The sequence below is a fragment of the Notamacropus eugenii genome, chromosome 2, assembly GCF_028372415.1.
Source record: "Notamacropus eugenii isolate mMacEug1 chromosome 2, mMacEug1.pri_v2, whole genome shotgun sequence".
NCBI lineage: Eukaryota > Metazoa > Chordata > Mammalia > Diprotodontia > Macropodidae > Notamacropus > Notamacropus eugenii.
The window spans coordinates 534385132-534403541 of record NC_092873.1 but is presented as its reverse complement, the minus strand read 5'-3'; positions in this window follow the sequence as shown (position 1 = coordinate 534403541).

The window sequence follows — 18410 nt, the reverse complement described above, 5'->3', positions numbered from 1 at the left end:
AGTGGTCATTCATAGAAGAGCAAGCATTAGATGGAAGGATTCTGAAATCCAAGTTTAAGCATCTTTCTACTAGTCTATGTTGCTTCCCATTTGATAAACCCAGGGGATGGTATGAATATTGGGACTTGGTCTAGACTCAGGAAAACCGGAGTTTGATTCTTAACTAAGACATGTAATTATTGTGTAACCTTGAACATGTCCTTTAACCTCTCTGTGACTTGTTATGGAGAGATCTATCTGTATTTACAGAAATATACATCTCTATGCCTATCTATAAACATAGAACTATATATATATATATATATATATGAAATGTATATGCATACATATGTGAAGCATATACATACATATATGCAAACATACATGTGGCTACTTAGTGTTGGACCCACAGGTCAGAAAGTCCTGATTTCAAATCCTGATTCATATAGTCTCATGTGTATGTTTGCATATAGATTTCTGACTATAAACAAACCATTTACCTTCTCTCTACCTTAGTTTCCTCACTTGTAAAATGATGAAAAATATAGCACCTACTTCTCTGGGGTTGCTATGAGAATAATTTGATATTATAAGTGTAAAGCACTTTGCAAACCTTAAAACTCTATATAACAATCTTATTATTGTTATAAGAATTGACTATTATTATAACATTTTTGAACATATGTGTGTGAATGCCTATTGGTACATGGGTAATAATAATCTCATGTTGTAGATCATCATTGGGGAGTCACTGGAAATGGTGGGGGAGGAGGTAGAATGTTCCATCATTCTCTCTGATTTGCCAGTCAAGTGAGGAATTATTTGCTTGATTGTCGCTACAGAACCGGACTGGGGCAGTGGAAGTTGGAGAGCATTAGTCAATCCAATCCACTCTTTTTAAATGTATTCTCTTCTCTTCAGCTATCATTTTCCTAACTATCAGAACTCAGTCAATGAGAAGAATGAGACACTACTACAAAGGGTCTTGGGACATCCCCTCTAATACAGATGTGGGCCATGAAATTTGTCCTCACATTTTGTTTTAATTTTTGAGGGGAAAGAGATTCATTTAGATGCCAGCACCTTTTTATTTTCAAAAGAATAATCAGTTACTGAAGTTTCAGGGGTTCAAAAGGCCAATTTATGCCAGATTTTGCATGCAGCCCAGTATTAAAGTCCAGGAATTGACCTTTAGACCTGTCCCTTTGGGTCAATGAGATGAGAATTTATCTGCTAACCATTTTAATGAAGAAATGATCTTGGTGGGACTAGTACTATTTGGGATATCTATTAACTCTGAGTCCACTCTCCCCAGAGAACAAGATGTTATTGGGAAAAGTGGATGTTGGAGGTAAATATGTGTACTTCACTTCCAGTTCTATCTTTTAAAAGTATAACCTTTTGGAAAAAGCAAATGGACCTATGGTACAAGGTATTAACACAAATGGGAGGGAAATGTCTTAAATGGCATCAGTCAGTCACTCAGTCAGCATTTATTACATACCTACTATGTGCCAGGAATAGTCCTAAATGCAAGGGATGAAAAGAAAAATTAAAATAAATAAACAAAATAATCCATATTCTCAAGTGGAGTAATTCTAATGTTTGTGCCAATGGCAGTCAAGAAGATATTCCTCAATGACTCAGTTATAACCCTAGCATCCTGAATGAGAGATATAGCTGACTTTGTTCAGAGCTCTGAATTCTGGCGTCTTTTCTTAGAAGTAAATGCAGAATGTACACGTGGTTTTACATATATATATATACATATACATATATATATATATATACATATATATATATATATACATATATATATATATATATATATGTATATATATATATACATATATATATATTTTATTCACAAATGTTCACACAAGTATAGATCTGAACATGCAGGTGCATACTTAAATACATATACCTGTATGTGTACATTTGTATATACATGTTAATATATGTATGCATATAAGTATATGTACATGTGAATGTGTATATGTATGTATGTGTGTGTTAATATGTATGTATATTTGTGGTTATATGTGTATATTTACACATAAACATACACACATATTTAAATAGGTTTAGCGATTTGTAAGAAATATATAATCATTTCTTAAACCTTATGTTGGAGGAGAATTATTCCTGCTATTATTTCATGGAAATTCAATGTGATTTTGACATAAAACACATGTCCTTTACAAACATTTTCATTTATAGATGTTTATGTTAACATTTTCATATACACCAACATATTAAGTTTTATTTATTCAAAATTTGGGAGAAATAAATATTGAAAATAGTTTATGCATAATTCCTTAGACAGATTTCTTTTGACAATTTCATCCATAAGAGGTTCTAAGCAATCATTTTCATATAGTAATTCTCAATTGTGCTTTGCAGGCATTAATTTGCTGACAACCATCTGTTTCAACTTAACTTTTCTCACATACAGGCCAAAGGAAATTAAAATATCAAAAGAAAAATTTTCTTCAGGAAAAGAAAAGGAATTGAAGTTTTGAAGTTGGAAATAGTTTTTTTTTTTTTTTTTTTACTAAACTTTCTGTTTTCCCATCTTCAGTGATTTCTCTTTTGTTTTGGATCCTTCAACTCATAGAAATGTTTGCCATTTTCTTTAGATATAGCACAGCTGGCCAGATAATGCATAGATTGTTGTGCTGAGTTCCAGATAGCACATTTTTAGGAAAATAACAATAAAATCACAAAAAAAAGACAAAGGGATCAGTGCATATGTGGATCAGTTGTGGTATGTTGTGATGTGTATGCCATGGTATGATATCATATCAATCAATTTTTCTTCCTTCAGTTTTTTTTCATAATTTTTCTAATTTTCCAAAGTATACAAAAATACATTTGGAAGGCTAAATCTACACAAATGCTGCTATATGTGGTTTCTTCCTGGATTCCCACATTTGGTAGACAGTTTTCTTTCCCAGACATCTGTCCTACTTTGCACTTGGATCATCAAAGAGGTGGGTTGGAGAATTACCCTGACTAACGAAAAGTTAGCTATTTAGCAGAGACAGAAAATATCTCAAAAATATGTGAGAAATTCTCCAAGAAAGAAAAAGATCCAGTTGATGGGTATCTTATAGCAAACAACCAGGGTATTAGCAAGAAAGCAAGGAATATGGTATGGGTGCAAGGAAAACCGAGGAGACAATTCTCTTTGCTCTCTGTCTTGGCCAAGGTATGATTGATATGTTTGTCTTTTAGAGACATGAGGGGTCGATGCTTCTTGCTGATCAAGCCCTCCCTATTCCCCATATACACACACATGGAGAGACATATGATGTTTAATTCCAGACAACTGTTTTCTCTTTGTCAACTTGGACAACATTAGAATGCTATTCATCCTTTGGTTATATATCTTTCTTTACTCCTCTTATACACCCCTCCCCACTTTTTCAAATATTGAGAGAAGGACCTGGGTATCATTCATCTGTTTGCATGTTTCATTCCCACAACACCCAGTGATATGTCAATAGGATTTTAATCCAACTATGTAAGCTTATCAGATTGGATTACTTCCTGTTTTTTACCCTTAAACTATGGAAATATATGTAACAGTAAGCACCCTGACATACACGAGGTAGGGGGGCATGCTGTCACAAGTCCTTTGATTTGTTTTTTCTTAAAGGAAAGGTGACTTTTGAAGAGTCAGAAATCACTTTCATCAAGCACATATATCATTCATTTAGTTCAGGGGAAAAAGTCAGCACCCTGAACTTCAGAGAAAATACATAGCACTACAGATCAACAGATAGCGCTTCCAGCTGTCTGAAATAAGCAATACATACATCATAGATCAACAGACAGATTCTGTGTCTGACCATTACATACAGTTACCAGAAAGAGAAGTACTACCACTTGAGTTTTCAAAGTCAGATGGCTGTTTAGAGGCTTCCCAGAGTCTCATCTGGCCAAACAAAACACTTTCAGTGAGTAAGCCCCAAAGTAATACCTCACCCTCAGAGTATTTACACATTTTTTAGAACCAGAGGTCATCACAACCCTTGAGAACCAGTGCCTCATTGGAAACAACAACAGGTGTGGGCCTTCCTACAAATCTTCCCTAGACAAAGTTCCCTCAATGGGCAGACCCATTAATGAGTACGGAAGGTCTTTAATCACATTATTCAATCAGAAGCATTTGATTATACTAAAACAAAAAAATGCATTATAAATGTAATATATGAGCCATAGGATACACACTTCTTGGAGGCAATGAATTTCTCAACCTTGCCTTCATTATATTCAGCACCTAATATTATACCTTGTATATTTCCTTCCTTGGGTCTCTATCTTCTTTCTCCTTTCTATGTTTCTGTCACTGTCCTCTTTCTATGTGTATGTTTGTATATATGTGCATGCAGGTATATATTTTCATCAAGTCTAGTATTTTTTGGTGTGGAAAATTCCTGTACCAGTTTAGGTAATCACTTATAAACTAACTCTCTACTTTTCATCTCTAGTTCAGCTTGGTTTGAACTCCACAAAATATGCTATCCACAAAATACGCTATCCCACTGAATAAAAGGGGATCATCTGAGATCTCATCACCACATTGTTAGCACAGCCCTGGATGCTCATCACCTTTCTAACTCCCTCAGCCTCCTATCTCCCCCAATTGGAAGCATCCTGGGATTGGAGCTTCCAGTTCAGCAATAATCTCTCCCAAAGCATTCTTTCATAGAGAATTGGAATCCTGACTTTCGAACCAAATCTCCGTGTTTCCTCAGTAAATGTTCTTGATTTGAACTTCATGGAACATGATGCCCATGCACCAAATGCCCTTTGGTAATGCTCCACGTTTTCTAACTTCATTTTGTGTGATATCTTTTTTATTATTTGATTTTAAGTTGCTTGACAATATGACCTATGTTTCTTTTTTCTTTTGGTGTTTTCACTTTCAGCACTTAGCACAGTCCTTGGCACATAGTGGTTGCTCAACAAATGTTTACTGTATGGAAGTGAATAGGTAGGTAAAGGGGACAGTGTGATGGATCTGGAGTCAGGAAGTTGTTCATTTGCTTTTTGTCATGTCTGACTCTCCTAGATCCCTTTGCAAAGATACTGGAATGGTTTGCCATTGCCTTCTCCACTTCATTTTACAGATGAGAAAACTGAGGCAAACAGAGTTACACAGGTGGCAATTATTCAAGGACAGATTTGGACTCAGGATGATTGGTTATCTTGATTCCAAGCCCAGGGCTCCATCTATTCCATCTCCTAGCTCTTTCAGGAGTCAGAAAAACCTCAATTCAAATACAGCCTCAGATATTTATTAGTTGTGTGACCCTGGGCAACACACATAACCTTCATCCATATCAGGTCCCTTGTTTGTAAAATGGATATAACAGTGGCATCTACCACTCCCAGGACTTTTGTGAGCAGAAAATGAGATATTTATGAAGCATTTCATAAGTGATAAAGCACTTGATAGTTATTATTACCTATTGTCAATAACTAATAGTCTTAAAGAATTTCCTAGAGTTCTCAAAAGTTAAAATGCCTCCTAATGTTCACCCAAATAATTTGTGACAGAGTTGGGCCAGGAACTCAGATCCTTTTTACTGTGTGGACAACTTCCAACTCGAAATGACTCATTGCTTTTGTTACCTGTACTGAAGATGGTCAATAAAGGGCAGGTGAAATAGAACTCAAATTGCCTTCAGGATGTCCTTCAGATTCCATGCTCTGTTATTAGACAAGGCAACTGCTTATTTCACAGTCAGAATGAAGAAACTTTAAAAAGGAGATCTATAATAATAATTACTAGTCATATTGTTCTTCTCTAATAGTTCTTTCATCTCAGGGATGTGATCAGTCCTCCTGGTGGTGGGTGATAATTATGATGATGAGGAAGATGAAGGTAATAGTAGCTTCTATTTACAAAATCCATTCTGAGACATAATTTTAGCCTATTTTCACAACAATTGGAATTAGAGGTACTGAGGTGGAATGTGGATTTCAGTACTTGGTGATGGCATATTTGGGGACAGGACCAGGTACTCTGGATTTCAGTTTTCTCATCTGAAAAATGAAGAGATTATAACAAAGAATTTCTGAGATACTGCCGAACTCCAAAAATTGAGTGCAATTATTCTGGGATCTAGAGTGGGAAGGGTATTCCAAGGGCACCTAATACAAACACATCATTTTACAAATGAGGAAACTGAGTTCTAGAGTTAATGCATTAGCCAAAGTCAAATGGGTTGTGACATTATAGCATTATATTTGTAGAGCTGGAAAAGATGCCAGTGGTCATTTAAGACTTTTGATAATATACAAACCCCACAAAGTAGATAGGATACAGTGTAATTTGCATATGCCTGGTGAAGAAACTAAAAATCACTAATATCAGATGAGTTGAAAAAATACATATTAAAACAGCAGCAGATAGATAATCAAGCCTAATAATGTCCTTTTTAAAAAAAATAACTAATTAATTTACTTTTTTTTAAAAAAAAATCTTTATATCTTAGTGAGAGGGATTGAGAACAATGCTTTGGGGGGATACTGCTTAAAAAACATGTTTAAGAGAAGGACATCAGAGAGTCTCATTTCTCCTAGACCAAAGAGGTGAACAAGGGCAATGTTATGCATTTGAATTACAATCTCTGCATTTCTTAGTATAAAAATCATTCAAATGCTCAGTTTCTTTCAGTATTTGAAAGGATAAAATACTATGTGCACCATTATCTTGTTGCTAGCAAGGCAAAGAGCCAGAATTCAGCGAGGATATAGAGGACAAAGAGTTTCACCTACAAAAAATTGTTTCCAAGTGAAAGATGAAGAAATAGAATAAAATATATTCAGTTTCTCCTTATTTAGCCACTGCATATAGAATACATTGCTTTATTGTGACATCAGGGGATTCATTGCATAATTTTTTTAGAACAATTATTCTCTCTCTTTGATCCCTCAAAACAAAAAACATTTTGTTCGAAATTAAATCACTGTCATTTTTGTCATATAATTATCCAACTTCTGTTAAGATGAATATTATCCCTTCTACTTCTGGAAATAGGATTAAAATATTCATCTTATAAAACCTACTTTTTCTCCTTTACAGCAGCTGGAAAAATCAATCTGCTTTCTACTCCATATTTAACACCAAACTCTTAGAAAGAATCAAGTATAATTCAAGTCCCATCTACTAGCCGAAATCCACATTGATTCCTGAAAAATCCTGTGACAGAACAAGAGGGCATAGATCAGACATTATCATTTGGCACCTTGTCTACTTCATTTTCCACCAATTAAAAAAACAAATAAACATTTATTCAGTGCCTACTTTGTTTTAAGTATTATGCTAGGTTCTGAGATTGCTTTTTTTTTTTCTTTTTTCTTTTAACATAACTTTGTTTTTGTCAGTCAAGAACTCTTGGTAAGGAACTTCCTCTATCAATGAAAATCAATGTGTATTCTGAAATTCATTGTCTTAGCATGCTGTCTGCTAAACTGAATGGTTAAGGCTCCTTCTTAGGATCACATGGCCAACATATGCTAAAGGTAGTATTTGAACCCAAGACGTCTTGACCCTGAGATCAGCTCTCTATGGATTATGCCATTGCTAGAAATTAAGAATTCATACATTCATACATACATACATGCATACATACATACTTGAAAATAAAACAGCATTGCCAAGTAAGAAACAAATGCTGAGGAAACAACACATGAAATTTGAGTATTATTTTGTTATGTCTAAGTCTTAGGAGATGAAGGATGACCTAAAGCAGTCCCTTAGAGTCTGTGCAGGTCTATATCCCCAGAATGGGATTCTTCAAGCATCGAGCAACTTGATGCAACAAGGTATTGAGACATTAGAGGAATTTTCATGTTACTGTTTCTTCCTGGTTGCGTGGGATTTGGAATAAGGTTGTGTTTCTTGTACCTCTTAGGAACATGCCAAGATCAAACATATACCTGGGTCCACTTCCATTTTGTGTTAATCAACCCTCATTCATGTGATAATTTAACTTGAGGAATTAATTCATTAGTTGAAAAATTGAAAAGAATAAATGAGAATTAAGCTCTTTTCCATCTTATCAGCAAAACAATGACACATATAATTTTGTTCTCAGACCATGGAAAAAACTGTGCATTCTGATGATTTTATAGTACTAGCCATAGAAATAGCATGCTTTGTGGGGCCCCCCACTCTCCTCATTGCTGCCATGGATGCATTGTTTATTGCAGGTTCAGTGAATTATTTCTTCTGTGGAATTATCTTCCTGGCCATAATTTCATGTAGGGTAAAATGTTTCTAGTGTCTGTGTGTGTGTGTGTGTGTGTGTGTGTGTGTGTGTGTGAAATAATAGTCATTTTCTTACAATTGGCTTAAAAAAAGGGGAAATAATTTGTCTTATTTCAGAGGAAAGAACAAAATAAGTGGATTCTGTGTTAAATTCCAGATTGTAAGATTAGTCTTTTGAATGTATCAGAAGAAACAAAGAAAGATTGCCCTTAGCCACTTCTCCTTCAGAAGCTGAGGAATATAGACCCTCAAATAAAAGTTTCTCATCAGAAACTAGAATGAGTCTTCAATGGATTCATTTTTCCTCAAAATATTTCAGAAACTCCATTTTTTCAACATGTGCCATCTCTTCAATAAAGAATCCAAGACATTTCTTTCTATTAGATGTAGAAGTTCACTTTATTTATTCTTTACTTTCTCTATTCAACTTCAAGGAGTTCTTTCTTTTTTACCCTGATATCTTTGGTGATTAAGGTTTGGGTTTTCCTATCTATATCCTGACCTTCCTTAGGTCATTTATTTTTCATTTTGAAGTCACAGAATCTAACTATCTCAGAATTGAAAAGTAACTAAAAGACCATTTATTTTCTCCCAGACCTAGACAACAACCCCATGTGCAATGCAGCAAACCAGTGACCACTCAACCTTTCCTTTAAGTGCCTCCATGAGAGGGAATCCATCTCTCCCAATAACAATCTAGTGTATTTGGTAGTTTGATTCATATGGCATGTAATAAAATACTTAAGGAGAATTATCATCTATGTCATATTGGTTCAAACTACCCACAGTCAATTAATGTTTCTCTAATTGTTTATATTTTTTTCTGTTTGCGTGAGAAGTGTTTCATATTTGTATTCATATAACCTTGGGTTAATCTTGGTAGTTAGACCTCCAAGTATTTTACATTGTTTGAAGTTATTTTAAATGAAATTCCTCTTCCTGCTAAATTTTGTTAGGTTATAGAAATGTTGATGATTTATGTGGGTTTATTTTATGTCCCGCAACTTAATGACGTTGTCAATTATTTCATCTAGTTTTTAGGTGATTCCTTAGAGTTTCCTAAATATACCGTCATATCATATGAAAAGTGATGATTTGTTTCCTCATTACCTATTTTTATTTCTCCAATTTCTTTTATTATTGTTGGAGCTACTATTTCTATTACAATATTGAATATTAGTAGTGATAATGGGCATCCTTACTTCACCACTGACCTTACTGTTAGTACTTCAAGTTTATCACATTCCAGATAATGTTTGCTCTTGGTTTCAGACAGACACATCTTTCTATCATTTTAAGAAAAAAAAAATCTATTGATTGCTATGCTTTCCAGTATTTTTTTAAGTAGTAATATATTATATTTTGTAAAAAGCTTTTTCTTCATGTATTGATATAATCATATTATTTTGGTTGATCTTGCTCCCAATATGGACAATTATCTTGATAGTTTTCCCAATATTGAACAATGCTTTCATTCTTAGTATAAATCTCATCTGGTCAAGGTGTATGAACTTTGTGATACATTGCTGAGATTTTCTTCGTAATATTCTATTTAAATTTTTTGCATTGATAATAATTATGGTGATTGGTCTATAGTTTTCTTTCTTATGTTCTTTCTGGTTTGTGTATCGAAGTCATATTTTGTCATGAAAGAAATTTAGTATGACTCTTTCCTTAACTATTTTTCATATAATTTATGTAGCACCAAGATTAAGTGTTTCTAAAATGTTGGCTGAAAATCTTGTCCTGGTGAATTTTTCTAAGGGAACTCAAGGATGTAGTGTTTGATTTCTTTTCCTGAGATACAGTGATTTATTCTATTTCCTCGTCTTTTAATCTGGGAACTGTCTCTCTCCCTCTCCATCTCCCTTTCCCTCTCCCTCTCCTTCTCCCTCTCTCTCTCCATCTCTCTCTCTCTCTCTCTCTCTCTCTCTCTCTCTCTCTCTCTCTCTCTCTCTCTCTCTCTCTCTCTCTCTCTGTCTCTGTCTCTGTCTCTGTCTCTGTCTCTCTCTTTCACCCTCCAATTTGCAGGTATTCTTTTTCACCTGGGTTGTTGGTTTTATTGTAATATAATTGGCAAAGTAGTTCTCAATAATTGGTATAATTTTATCATCTCATTGGTGGTGCATTCAACCTTTTTGTTTTTGATATTAGTAAATGGGTTTTCTTTTTTTATATTCAAATTAACCAATGTTTTCTCTATTTTATTGCTTTATTTTTCACAAATCACATAGGAATTTTATTTCTTACCTTCATTTTTTTAAAACTGTAGACTTTATTAATTTTTCTTTTCATTTTGAAGATTTCTATTTTGCTAATTAATAAATGACATTTAATATTTTTATACTTTTTAAAGTTGTATGCCTAATTTATTGATCTTCTCTTTCTTTTATTGATATACATGTGTAGAGAGATTAATTTCCCCCTAAATATTGATGTTGGTACTTCTTATAAAATTTGGAATATAGTCTCATTAATGTGATTATTGTTTTGTGAAATTATTGCTTATTTCTGTGATTTGTCCTTTAGATCACTTATTATTTAGGATTAGATTAAGAAATTTCTAATTGATCTATACTTGCACAGTCAATTCAATTTTCTCCCCCAGAGGTTTATCATATATAACTTCTCTAAGATTTATCCATCTCCTTAACTTCTTTCTCATACATTTTGTGTTTTTTTAATCTATTCCCTAAAGGGCAAAGTTGAGTCACCCCATCAGTATAGTTTTACTCTTTATTTTCTTCGTGGTGATGCATTTTGATCCTCTTCAAGAATGGACAACAACTAACCAATTGTTTATTTTCTTCTACTTTCATTTAACTTTTTCATAAAAAAATTAGAATACTATTCCATTTGGTGTATATGTGTTTAGCACCAATATTACTTCATTGTGTATAGTTTCTCTCTTTGGAAGATGTAGTTTCTCTGCTTATCTCTTGTAATAAGACCTATTTTCACTTTTGCTTTGCCTGAGATCATGATTTCTTCCCCTGTCTGTTTTTGGTTTGGTTTGGTTTTTACTTTTAGCTGAAGGATAATAGATTCTACTACTCCAGCCTCTTGTTGTAAATCTGCATGGGTCTCTCTGTTTCATATGTATTTCTTATAAACAACATATTGTTGAAATCCAGCTTCTATTCCTTTCTGCTCCTCTTTTTTATGGGTAAATTCATCCCATTCCCTTTCAGAGTTATAATTACTAATGTGAATTTCTCTCTGTCCTATTTTCCTCCATTTATACTTTTTTACTCTATCCTGACCTTCTTTAAAGTGTGGTTTGCTTCTAGACACCACTTTATTTGATTAGCTTTTTCCTTTATCACTTCCCCTTTCTCTTATTCACTTCCTCTCTTACTTTCCTGTGGCGTAAAATAGTTTTGTATTTGCAATTGAGCATGCAGATATATTTTCTATCTTTGAATCAGTTTAGATGTGAGTGATATTCAAACATTTTTTACCCCCTCATTTCACCTCTATTGTAAAAGCTCTGTTTTGCATGCTCTTTTATATTAATTTTGTTTTTCCATTTCTCCTCTCCTTTCCCCCTTCTCCAAGGTATCCCTCTCTCTTGCCTATTCATTATGTTATGTTTTTTTTACATTATCTCAACATAATCTACTCACTTTCACATACTCTTTCTATATATTCTTCCAACTGTCCTAACAATAATATTTAATAAGATACATGTTTCATCTTCCCATATAGAAAAGCAAACTGTTTAACCTTGTTATGATTTCTCTTTCATCTTTACTTGTTTATTTTTCTCTTGAATATTTGATAGTCAGATTTTCTATTCATCTCTGGTCTTCTCATTAGAAATGCTTGAAAGTCCTCTTTCATTAAATATTTATTTTTTCCCTTGAAGGCTTAAATTCCGCTTTGTTGTGTACATTATTTTTGCTTGTAATTCCAGTTCTTTTGTTTTACATAATGTCATATCTCAAATCCTCCATTCCTTTATGGTGGTAGCTGCTAAATCTTGTTTGAGCCTGACTGTGGCTCCAAAGTATTTAAATGATTTCCTTCTGGATACTTGAAATATTTTCTCTTTGATCTCAGGTCTCTAGAATTCCATTATTATTTTTCTGGCAGTTTTCATTTTGTAATCGTTTTTGTTGGTGGTGGTGGTGGTGATTGATAGATTCTTTCCTTTTCTAGTTTACCTTCTGATTCTATGATATCAATGCAGTTTTCCTGGATATTTTTAAAAATATCATGTCTAGGCTCTTTCTTTTATCATCTTTTTCAGATATTCCAATAATTCTTAAATTGATTCTCCTCAATCAATTTTCCAGGTTAGTTTCTTTTCTTTTTTTTTTTGGCAAGATATTTCACATTTTCTTTGATGTTTTTTTTTTCATTTTTTGACTTTGTTTTATTGTTCTGTGTTGTCTTGTTGAATCATTAGCTAACACTGAATTCCAAATTTTAAAGAATTGTTTTCTTAAGTAAGATTTGTATCTCCTTCTCCATTTGGTCAATTCCGCTTTTTAAGGATGTATTTTAATAAGTGAATTTTTGTATTTTTCCCACTTGGTTATTTCTGTGCTTTTTTAAGTTGATATTTTCTTCAATATTTTTGTGTATTTTACCAAGCTTGTAGGTGTCTCTTTCATAATTTTATCCCTTTGCTTGCATTTCTTTACTCATTTTTTCTTCTATTACACTTATTTTATTTTGAAAGTTATTGACAGGGCTTACAGGAGTTGTTGTTGGGTTTGCCCTATTCATATTTTTGACACTTTGCTTGTACATTTTGTTTATTTTTATCTATTTTTTGTGTGTGTTTGTTCAGTCACTTCAGTCATGTCCAACTCTTAGTGACTTCATTTGGGGTTTTCCTGGCAAAGATACTGACACAGTTTCCTTTTTCTTTCTCTAGCTCATTTTATAGATGAGAAACTGAGGCAAAATTGTTTAAAAGACTTGTCTAGGGCCACACAGCTATTAATTGTCCGAAGCCAGATTTAAACCCGTCTTTCTGATTCTAGGCCCAGCACTGTATCCACTGAGCCACCCAGTTGCCTATCTATTACAAAATTCCTTAAAAACCATTGTGCTATAGGAAATGACAAGTAGGATGCTCTCAGACCTGAAAAAACTTATATGAGCTGATGCAAAAATGAGCTGATGCAAAATATTATGTACCACATACACAGTAATGGTAATATTATAAGATGATCCACTGTGAATGACTTAGCTATTGTCAGCAATACAATGATCCAAGACAAGTTTGAAAAATTTATGATGAAAAAATGTTTCCATCCCCAGAAAAAGAACTGATGATATCTGAATACAAATTGAAGCATATTTTTTAAAATTATTTTTCCTGACTTTGTCTATGCTTTTTTTTTGCAATATGAGTATTACGGAAATATTTTGCATGACCACACATGCATAACCTATACTGAATTGCTTGCCTTCTCAATAAGAAGGGATGGGGAGGAAGGAAGAGAGAGAATTTAGAAATCAAAGTTTTGAAAATAAATATTAAAATTGTTTCTATATGTAAGTAGGGGAAAATAAAACACTAAATCAATAAAAAAGAAAAAAGCATGTGTGTGTATGTGTGTGTGCATATGTGTGTATATATGAGCCCTATATGAGGGAACAATATTCCCTAAGAGTATAAGTGCATTTCCTGACTTCACAGAGATACTTCATTGTACCTCACTTCTTTATTTGGAAACCTTTCCTCATTCCCCTAGTTGCTAGTGTTTCCTTCCCTACCTAAAGCACCTCATAAATACTTTGCCTATGTTTGGTCTATAATGTCTTGGGCATTTGCATACTGCCTTCTCTGATAGAATGTGAGTTCCTCAAAGACATACACACTATTTCGTTTTTGAGATTTGGCCTTGGAATAATGAAGACTTGCTTTCTTGGTCCTAGCTGTGTGATTCTGGGTAAGTTATTTAAGTTCAAAGCTGCAAATGAGAGTCCATGACTCTAAACCTACTTTCCATCTCTACTCTAAGTATCATATGTGTACCTGTTAATTCCCAATATTTTTCCAAATTGAGCTGTAAACTCTCTCATGGAAGAAGCATTTATTTGCTTATTTTTATCCCATGAGCTTCCCACACTACCAACCACATAGTAGAGGTAGAATAAATGTTTGATGATTTTTGATCAAATAACTGATTTGGAGATGGAAAAAAAAATATTGATGCATTGGCAAATAAGCTTCACTTATAGAAAGCATTTCTCTTACATGCTCCCCAGCCTAAATTTACCTTGACAAAGTTCTCAGAGTTCCTAAAGTTTGCCTTTTTGGGCCAAGCAGACTGAGATTAATCTTTCTTCCCTCTTATTAGCCTTCAGATTTTTTCTTTTTTTTTTTATTTAACTTTTAACATTAATTTCACATAATTTTGGGTTACAAATTTTCTTCCCTTTTATCCCCTTCCCCCCCCCCCCCAAACCCAAGCATTCTAGTTGCCCCTGTGACCAATATGCTCTCTCCTCTATCCTCCCTCCCTGCCCTTGTCTCCGTCTTCTCTTTTGTCCTGTAGGGCCAGATAGCTTTCTTAACCCCTTAACCTGTATTTCTTATTTCCCAGTGGTAAGAACATTACATTTGATCCTAACACTTTGAGTTCCAACTTCTTTAGCTCCCTCCCTCCCCACCCCTTCCCTTTGGAAGGCAAGCAATTCAATATAGGCCAAATCTGTGTAGTTTTGCAAAAGATTTCCATACTAGTTGTGTTGTATAGGACTAATTATATTTCCCTCCATCCTATCCTGTCCCCCATTACTTCTATTCTCTTATGGTCCTTTCCCTCCCCATGAGTGTTGACCTCGGATTGCATTCTCCTCCCCTTGCCATCCCCTCCATCCTCCCCCCCCACCCTGCTTGTGCCCCTGTCCCCCACTCTCCTGTATTATGAGATAGGTTTTCCTATCAAAATGAGTGTGCATTTTATTCTTTCCTTTAGTGGAATGTGATGAGAGTAGACCTCACGTTTTTCTCTTGCCTCCCCTCTTTATCCCTCCACTAATAAGTCTTTTGCTTGCCTCTTTTATGAGAGATAATTTGCCCCATTCAACTTCTCCCTTTCTCCTCCCAATATTTCTTTCTCACTGCTTGATTTCATTTTTTTTAAGATATGATCCCATCCTCTTCAATTCACTCTGTGCACTCTGTCTCTATGTATGTGTGCTTGTGTGCATGTGTGTGTGTGTGTGTACTCCCACCCAGTACCCAGATACTGAAATGTTTCAAGAGTTACAAATATTGTCTTTCCATGTAGGAATGTAAACAGTTCAACTTTAGTAAGTCCCTTATGACTTCTCTTTGCTGTTCACCTTTTCATGGTTCTCTTCATTCTTGTGTTAGAAAGTCAAATTTTCTTTTCAGCTCTGGTCTTTTCATCAAGAAAATTTGAAAATCCTCTATTTCATTGAAAGACCATTTTTTCTCCTGAAGTATTATACTCAGTTTTGCTGGGTAGGTGATTCTTGGTTTTAGTCCTAGTTCCTTTGACTTCTGGAATATCCTATTCCATTCCCTTCAATCCCTTAATGTAGAGGGTGTTATATCTTGTGTTATCCTGATTGTATTTCCACAATACTTGAATTGTTTCTTTCTAGCTGCTTGCAATATTTACTCTTTCACCTGGGAGTTCTGGAATTTGGCCACAATGTTCCTAGGAGTTTCTCTTTTTGGATCTCTTTCATGCGGTGTTCTGCGGATTCCTTGAATATTTATTTTGCCCTCTGGTTCTAGAATCTCAGGGCAGTTTTCCTTGATAATTTCATGGAAGATGATGTCTAGGCTCTTCTCTTGATCATGGTTTTCAGGTAGTCCCAGAATTTTTACATTGTCTCTCCTGATTCTATTTTCCAGGTCAGTTGCTTTTCCAATAAGATATTTCACATTATCTTCCATTTTTCAAATCTTCATGCTATGTTCTGTGATATCTGTCTTTCTCATAAAGTCCTTAGCGTCCATCTGTACCATTCCAGTTTTGAAAAATCTATTTTCTTCAGTGAGCTTTTGAATCTCCTTCTCCATTTGGATAATTCTGCTTTTGAAAGCATTCTTCTCCTCATTGGCCTTTTGAACCTCTTTTGCCAATTGAGTTAGGCTAGTTTTCAAGGTGTTAATTTCTTCAACATTTTTTTTTTTTGGTTCTCCTTTAGCAGGGAGCTGATCTGCTTTTCATGCTTCTCTTTCATCCTTCTCATTTCTCTTCCCAGTTTTTCCTCCACCTCTCTAACTTGATTTTCAAAATTCTTTTTGAGCTCTTCCATAGCCTGAGCCCATTGGGTGGGCTGGGACACAGAATCCTTGATTTCTGTGTCTTTGCCTGATGGTAAGCATTGTTCTTCCTCATCAGAAAGGAAGGGAGGAGGTGTCTTTTCTCCGAGAAAGTACCCTTCGATAGTTTTATTTCTTTTCCCTTTTCTGGGCATTCTTCCAGGCCAGTGGCTTGACCTCTGAATATTTTCCTCACACCTACGTCGCCTCCTGGTCCTCCCAGCCAGTGTTTGGGGACTGAGATTCAAATGCTGCTTCCCGCCTTAGGGCTTTTGGCGGGGGCAGGGCTGCTATTCAGTGTGAGAATTAAGTTCAGATGGTCAGGTTGGAGCAGGGCCGCCTCTCAGGCACAGTTCCCTTGGGGGGTTTATGCACAGACCTTCCACAATGGATCCAGGCTCCTGCCCACTTCGGGAGCCCCTGTCTGCAGCCGCCTCTCAGCTTCTATCTCCCGGGGGGGCCCGAGCCATGGGGGCACCCCACTCCCCTCTCGACCCACCAAAGAGACTCTCTCACCAACCCTTGTCACCTGTGGGTGGTGGGGCTTTTGCCGCCGCTGGAGATCCCGTTCCTGAAGCCTGCTCAGATCTGTACCTCTCGGAGCCGCAGCCGCCGCAGGTCTGGGCTGGGCTCTGCGTCTGCAGCGCGACGGACCTTTTGCGAGAGGTTTGCAGGTCCCTCTGTGGGTGGAGGGACCCGCGTGGCCGCAGGATATCCCGTCTCCGTAGCCCGCTCGGATCTTTCCCTCACAGTGTCGTGGCCGCTGCAGGGCTGCACTCAGCTCCCAGTCCCGGCGCCCAGTCCACAGCGCGAAGGACCCCCCGCGAGAGGTTTGCAGGTCTCTCCGAAACAGAAATCTCCCTCGCTCCAATATTCCATGGCCTCTGGGTGCAGAATTCACCGTGAGTTGGTCCCCTCTAGCCGTTCTGTGGGTTGTGGGTTCGGAGCTATGTGTATGTGCGTCTTTCTACTCTGCCATCTTGGCTCCGCCCCCTCTGGCATTTCTAGCCTTCAGATTCTTGAAGAAAACATTTTTTTCCTCAGGATTTCAGTTTTCACTTTTGCAAGACTAACTTTATAGATGTTCATGATATATTTAATATAAGACGTACAAAACATATTTAAGATAATATTATGTGAAATATGAAAACTGTCAGATATATAGATATATTAATATAATGAATAGAAGTCATAAGATTATACTTTAACTTACTGTATTTGTCTGATATTCTATGCATCTATTATCTTTCTATTTTTTAAATGTATTTGTCTATTTCTACTCATGTCTTAATCTGAAACTCTTCAGCCTCCTAGTGACCCTCCTCTGAATACTATCTAGTTCTCAATACTCTTCCTGAAATTTAGTATCTTAAAATTAACATGATTTTTTTAATAAGATTCAGTGATTGAAATAAATAAATGCCCCATATGTACATCAACCAATTCCCCAAATGAGGCAGAATTGTGCAATGAAGAGAACCTTGTCTATGGGCTCAGATTCTGGCTCTGAGGCTTGCTATCTACTATGATGTGAGGGTGTTAGATTAGCTGACCCTTCCACCTCTTCTGCCATGATGCAGCAATGCAATTCAAAACCCTTTCTGGGTAATGGGCAGACAAACCAAAGTCAACCCTCTCTGCCCTTCAGGAATTATACTACTTCTGAACAGTAGGGAGACAATAACTAATCATAGCAATTCAATGGAATTTGATGATGGATGATGTCATGCTAAAAACTAAGAAGATAAGAAAGATTTCTAGTAGGAGATGGAAACTGAGTCAAGCTTGCAATAAAGAAGACTTTGAAGTATTAAGAGAGTGTATTACAGGCATAGGGCTGGTCAGATTTAAAAGGACATTTACAAGAGCTGAAGTCTC